This window comes from Ovis canadensis, chromosome 25 (genome assembly GCF_042477335.2).
Source record: "Ovis canadensis isolate MfBH-ARS-UI-01 breed Bighorn chromosome 25, ARS-UI_OviCan_v2, whole genome shotgun sequence".
In the NCBI taxonomy this organism is placed as follows: Eukaryota; Metazoa; Chordata; class Mammalia; order Artiodactyla; family Bovidae; genus Ovis; species Ovis canadensis.
The window spans coordinates 23,381,409-23,388,569 of NC_091269.1; the positions used below are offsets into that span (position 1 = coordinate 23,381,409).

The following is a 7,161-nucleotide window of genomic DNA, read 5'->3' on the forward strand; positions in this document are numbered from 1 at the left end:
AAGGAAATAATGATGTCAGGGCTTTAACTTTGTACTTTAAGGACTCTGTGGGGACCCTGCACGTTTCATGAGTGCCCCAAAGGAAGCCTTTCTCCTGTAGCCAGTGGTCTATCATTTCTGAAAACCAAACCTGAAGACTAATCTATCAGGTGGCTGAATTACAACTCACATTCATTTCCTAATCTAGCAGGATCTCTTATTTCCAAGTCAGAGTATTGCTTGGGAAGATGTGGTATACTGAATATTGGTTTGGGATAACATGGACAGTTTCATGCACCTGGAGACCTTGAACCTAGTGCCATGCTGAGCTATTTTGAAGCTTAAAGCAAAAGGATACAGTCATTTATATTGATTTTGTCTTTATTAAAATTGTTGATCTTTTGTGCATCATAGGTATTTTGCATCAGCTTTGGTATTTTAAATATTACATTAAAATGTTCTTTATTTTTATTGTTGAATTCTTGGTGCCCTCTTAAAGTTTGCACCCAAAGCAGATGCTACACTCTGGTTTCCATCCTTATTGAACCTCTAAAATCTGCCAAGTCTTCTTGATGAGTAAAAGTAGGAGGTTATGATTACCCTTTTAAAGAGGTGAGGCTCTCTTTTGCGGAGGAATCCATAATGACTTCCTTGGAGGCAGCTGCCTTGAAGAGAGGAGTGGTGAACTCCCTAGGGACTACCTCCACCACCTTTTACTGTTTCCAGACCTGTGTGTGCTTAGTCACTCAGGTCCAACTCTTTGCAACCGCCTCGACTGTAACCCACCAGGCTCCTCTGTCCATGAAATTCTCCAGAGAGGAATATTGCAGTGGGTTGCCATGCTCTTCTCCAGGGGACCTTCCCTACCCAGGGATCGAACTCAGCTCTGCCGCATTGCAGGCAGATTACCGTCTGAGCCACCGGGGAAGCCCCTCTAAACCTATAGCCAAACTCAAACCAGAATTCTAATTGGCCTACCTGGTGAAGACGTCCTGGCTGGCATCATGTCGACTGGACTGGCTTCTCTGTTGATTAGCCAGTGTTCATCAGTCATTAAGTATTCAGGCTTTTACCTCAAATATATATAATAAATGTTATATTAATATGTTAAAATATTCAACATTCTGTTTTTTAAAATCTACTTGATATATCAATATGATGAATTGTGTTTCTATTTTGTGTATTTCTATTCTATTTTATTTCTATAGTAATTGTGTTTCTATTTTAATTTGTGGCAGTTTTGGTGCCAGATAGATAGATAGATGGGGAGGGGGTAGGGAATTGGTTTTGTTTTTTGTGTTTTTATGCAGTTCAGCTCAGATAACTTACAATAACTTCTTCAACATCAACTATAGTTTTTCTAGTTTGGAAATATACCTATAAAACTGTCTGGGCCTGGTTATCATAGAAAAAAAATGGAAATAGAGAGCAATATCCACAGAAAAAGTAAAATTTCCACATCTGGAGATAGCGCTTATGAAAATTGTGTTGTATATTTTACAAAAACTAAGATTACAAAGCATAGGTTATTTTGGATCAGCCATTTTCCTCATCTTTCACATTAGAGAATCAAAAGAATTATCACCTATTTGAAGGTGGTAAAATGCTTTAAAGATACAGGGGCATATTATCTCGGCTGTGCAGGTAACCAACCAGCGAAGTGAAAACAGATGGATCAGTGGTGAGATTGAAGGAACACTTTCTAACATGATTTTTCCCCCTTCTGTCAAAATTTTACTTTTAGGATGTGTATCTATTTCTTCTCAAATAACAAAAAAATTATACACATTTTTAAGAAGCCAAGAAAGATTTGTATATCCCTTTAAAAAGGCACAAGTCAAATATGAAGAAAAGTCTGGGTATGAAGATTTTGAACTTCAGCATTCCACATTTTGTATTAGTATGTGCCCCTGTAGAAGGTATCCCAGGAGAAAGTCCATGGGAATAAATGCTCTTTGTACTTTATTTACAAATTCATTCATCTTATTTTTAGTAGCACTGTATCTAATTATAAAAGGGCTTCCCTGGTGGCTCAGAGGTTAAAGCGTCTGCCTGGAATGCAGGAGACCCGGGTTCGATCCCTGGGTTGGGAAGATCCTCTGGAGAAGGAAATGGCAACCCACTCCAGTACTCTTGCCTGGAGAATCCCTTGGAGGGAGGAGCCTGGAAAAGCCAAAGTATAATTGTAGCAAATGTGAAATAAAGAAAACTGTACAGAAAATCGGAGAAGGCAATGGCACTCCGCTCCAGTACTCTTGCCTGGAAAATCCTATGGATGGAGGAGCCTGGTAGGCTGCAGTCCATGGGGTTGCAAAGAGTCGGACATGACTGAGTGACTTCACTTTCACCTTTCACTTTCATGCACTGGAGAAGGAAATGGCTACCCACTCCAGTATTCTTGCCTGGAGAATCCCAGGGACGGGGGAGCCTGGTGGGCTGCCGTCTATGGGGTCGCACAGAGTCAGACATGACTGATGTGACTTAGCAGCAGCAGCAATACAGAAAATAGTAACATTGCCTATAAACCCACATCTGGAGCCAGAACATAGCATTTTATTGCATATTTTAGCAACACTTCCCAGGGGGTGCTAGTGGTAAAGAATCCATCTGCCAGTGCAAGAGACACAAGAGATGTGGGTTCCATCCCTGCGAAGGGAAGTTCCTCTGGAGAAGGGAGTGGCAGCCCACTCCAGTATTCTTGCCTGGAAAATTCCATCGGCCGAGGAGCCTGGTAGGCTACAGTCCATGGGGCCCCAAAGAGTGGAGCGTGAATGAGCACAGCAACAAGGTTACAGAGCGTCTATTATTTTGAATCACCCTTTTTCACATTGTAACACATTTATAACACACTGGGAATGTTTTTCCAATGTTCCCAGTTGCTTTCTTGCATTGTCATTTGTCAGTGCTTCCTAGTCTTCCCTCTCTGGATATGCCATAATTCCTTTAGCAAAGTCCCTGTTTCAGTTGTTCTTTGTTGTTATGTCAGGCTCTCGAGATTCATGGCTTGAATTTGCATACTCACTACTGGTGCATTCTTAGCTAACTCACTTAACCTTGAAAACTAAGTGTTCTCTTGTCAAATACAAGTTATACAGAGCACCCCACGAAGTTTTTACAAGGCTCAAATGAGATGATGTATATAAAAGTCTTAGCATAACACTCGGGCACGTGGTAAGTCCTGAATGAATGCTTGGTTTGTTTCTTTGGTCACTTAGTCATGTCTAACTCTTTGTGACCCCATGGACTGTAGCCCACCAGGCTCCTCTGTCCATGGAATTCTCCAGGCAAGAATACTGAAGTGGGTTGCTACTTCCTTCTCCAAGAATCAACAGTAGCTAATTTTATTCAATATATTGGTATGAACATACATATAGATAAATTTTTGTGCGCATTTACGATGTCCTGATTAAAATAAAGTTTTAAATACAAAGTAGCTGAATCAAAGGTATATACATAAAATTGTGTTAGGTATTTCTAAGGTTTCATCAAGGGATATTAACAATATAACACGGATAATTTTGCCGCAGATATGTGAGATAGCTTTTACTCCCTTTCTTGACCAACTTTGGATAAGTTAGAGCTTCTTAAAATTGGCTATTTATATCAGCAAATATAGAATCTTGTTTTAATTTTTGTTTCTTTAATTACCATGAGATTGAACATTTTCATATTTCATAAAATATCACTTATTATTGCTTCTTTGGGGAATTGTTTAGTATTTTGCTCATTTTCCCAATGGACTTGTCAGAACATTTTTTAAAAAAACTGCAAAATTCTTGCATAGTCAAATACTAATACTTTCATGGCTTCACCTTTAATCTATATACAGTTTATTGGGTGTTTGGTGTAGGTCAACTTTATGTTTCTAAGTTGTCTGTTGTACCAGGGCCTCTTGCCGTGTGGATAAGGGTACATAAGCAAGTCTGGGCAATCAAGAGTTTCAATTCAAGTTTTAAAGTGTAGGAAGAAGTAGAATTAAATTAGTTCACTGAATTTATCAAAAGCACAAAAAGTGAGTATATTTCCTTAAGCCCAGGCTTAACTGAAACCACAGGGGCAAATTTTTTTTTCATCATTTGGAAACTATTTTCTCAAAATACTGAAATCTAGGAAGTTCAGACATATGAAGAAGTCCTAGGTTTTAGCCTTTCAAGTGAGAAAAAATAAATACAAAATGTAATGCTGCTTCACTTGTTTTTTAATTTCAGTATCAATAGCTTCATCTTAAAGTTATCATATTTCTTGTCAGCTACAAAATCGTGAAGTAAAATCAGTTTTTGCTGGTGAGAATATGGTTGTGGGTGAGCCATAAAGAAACTTCGGTTATGTGGTTCATTATATTCTTATGATCACAGAATCCCTGGTTCTCTCGCTAGTTGAAAGAGTAGAATATAAGGCTTTCCTGGCAGTCCAGTGGTCAAGAAATCTGCCTGCCAGTGCAGGGGACCTGGATTTGTCCTGATCCAAGAAGATTCCACATGCACAGGGCAACTAAGCCCGTGTGCCACCACTACTGAGCCTGCATGCCTAGAGATTGTGCTCCGCAGAAAGAGATGCCCATGCAATGAGAAGCCTGTGTACCATAACTAGAAAAAGCCCACATACAGCAATGGAGACTCAACACAGCCAAAAATTTTAAAAAAGAAAAAAGAGTAGAATATATAAATGTGTTTTATAAATATACTATTATATGACTATGTATGTGTGTATTACTTTGCCAACAAAGGTCCGTCTAGTCAAGGCTGTGGTTTTTCCAGTGGTCATGCATGGATGTGAGAGTTGTACTGTGAAGAAAGCTGAGTGCTGAAGAATTGATGCTTTTGAACTGTGGTGTTGGAGAAGACTCTTGAGAGTCCCTTGGTCTGCAAGGAGATCCAACCAGTCCATCCTAAAGGAGACAGGTCCTGGGTGTTCTTTGGAAGGAATGATGCTAAAGCTGAAACTCCAGTACTTTGGCCACCTCATGTGAAGAGTTGACTCATTGGAAAAGACTCTGATGCTGGGAGGGATTGGGGGCAGGAGGAAAAGGGGATAACAGAGGATGAGATGGCTGGATGGCATCACCGACTCGATGGACGTGAGTCTGAGTGAACTCCGGGAGTTGGTGATGGACAGGGAGGCCTGGCGTGCTCCGATTCATTGGGTCACAAAGAGTCGGACATGACTGAACAACTGAACTGAACTGATGTGTGTATTTTTTCCAAATATTAAGGATCCCTAATGAAATGAAACACCCTTAATATACAAAGGAAGAAATTGAGGCTAGGACTATAGTTTCTAAATATTTTTTTATTTCACAATCTTAATAAAAATGGGTATGTATATGTATATTTCTGAATCATATTCATGTTCTACTTATTAAAGTTAATGTATTTTATAAAATTCAGCACACATTTCAAATGATGAAATGGAATTGGATCTAACTAGAGATACTGATATTGTTCTTCCTCACCCCAAAACATTATCCCAAGGACATATAAATAACCCCACTTTGAAATAACTAGTTTAAGAATTTAGCTGACTTGTCCACAGTCATGTGAGGTGGGAGAGAAATATAATTGTGGTTTTCTAACTCCAAGTGGCATTTACTGCTACTACATTGACCTTTTCCTTCCAAATATATCCTCAAGTTAGAATTGGGCCAGGATTGACTAGGTTAATAGCTTCCACTCTTGTAAACTCTATACTTAGAAATATATTATTTCCACAAATAACTGAACTTTAGATTTCAGGCTAATATTAATTGTACACTAGTGCTAACCTAAAATTCCTCCAAACTGATTTTAAGGTTATGTCAAAGGGAAAGTTACAGATTATTAATTTCCTGCCAGTCTTGTCCAACTTTGGCTTAAACCTGCAGTTTATTCTTAGAAAGCACTTCCTACCCAGACACAAGGCACTAACGTAACTTTTAAAATCCTAAAATTATAACACAGAGACATTTCTTTCAGAACATAACTTTTGTCGTCTTGCCCTTGAAAAAGAAAAAATGTATTTTCTTAATCCAAATCCACCTACAATTGCAAATAACTTTACCATCTTATAAAGTGAACTTTTGAGATCTATCTAGCTTGAGACGACCAGAATTCTCCTAAACTGAATGTTCTAAATTGGAAGCATTTATACTTGAGAATGAGCTAAGGGGGGTCGGGGGAGCGACAAGGTGTAAGTGCGTGGACCATGATTATCTTGACATCTGGATGAGCGTGATTGAATGTTTTCATCAGAACCCCAGGCACAGTGTGTTCTCCTTCTAGCTCAGGATTTCTCAAACCAGGAGTATAGTTGGAGTCTTCGGGCTCTGAGCTCTCTTTAGGGCTTTTGCGTGTACGTGTATTTGTTGGTGTTTGCACATGCTTTCACAGCATGCTAATCAGAACCATAGTTGTGAGCTCTGCATATTCTGGACCATCTGAACGGTCATCTTAAATATCACCAGCTTCCCAGGTGGTTCAATGGTAAAGAAATCCCTGGCCAGTGCAGGAGACATGGGTCTGATCCCTGGGTCAGGAAGATCCCTGGAGAAGGAAATGCAACCCACTCCAGGATCCTTGCTGGGATAATCCCAGGGACAGAGGAGCCTAGTGGGCTACAGTCCACGGGATCACAAAGAGCTGCACATGACTGAGTGATTCAGCATGAATGCACGCATACATGTGCAACATTAGTGCCTGGATTTGCCTTTGGATTTATGACTGCAGCTAAGAGTGTGTGTGTGTGTGTGTGTGTGTGTGTGTGTGCGCGCGCGTGCGTGTGTGTGTGTATAACTGAGCCATTTTGCTGTAGAGCAGAAATTAAACACAACATTGTTAAATCAATTATACTCCAATACTTAAAAAAAAAATAGCAGAAGACTTATCACAGCTACCAGAAGCCACCTCAGAAGAAGGAAAGAGCCTGTCCCTTTGGTATCCATGTATGATACCAGGGTGGGGTTTCCCAGGTGGCTCAGTGGTAAAGACTCCACTTGCAATGCAGGAGATGTGGGTTTGATCCCTGGGTCACGAAGATTGCCTGGAGAAGGGAATGGCTACTCACTCCAGCATTCTTGCCTGGGAAATCCCAGGGACAGAGGAGCCTGGTGGGCTACAGTCCACGGGGTCAAAAAAGAGTTGGTAATGATTTAGCAACTAAACGACAGTGATACTGGATAGGGCTCTAACCTGCTTGGGTCATTTTCCA

The 7,161-nt window shown here is 40.1% G+C and overlaps 1 non-coding gene across 1 annotated transcript; it reads left to right on the top strand.

Annotated features, from left to right (window-relative positions):
- Positions 1-2,000: 2,000 nt before the first annotated feature.
- On the top strand, positions 2,001-2,072 carry TRNAS-GGA (transfer RNA serine (anticodon GGA)). The gene has a single exon. It is a non-coding gene; the product is annotated as a tRNA-Ser (tRNA).
- The last annotated feature ends 5,089 nt before the right edge of the window (positions 2,073-7,161 follow it).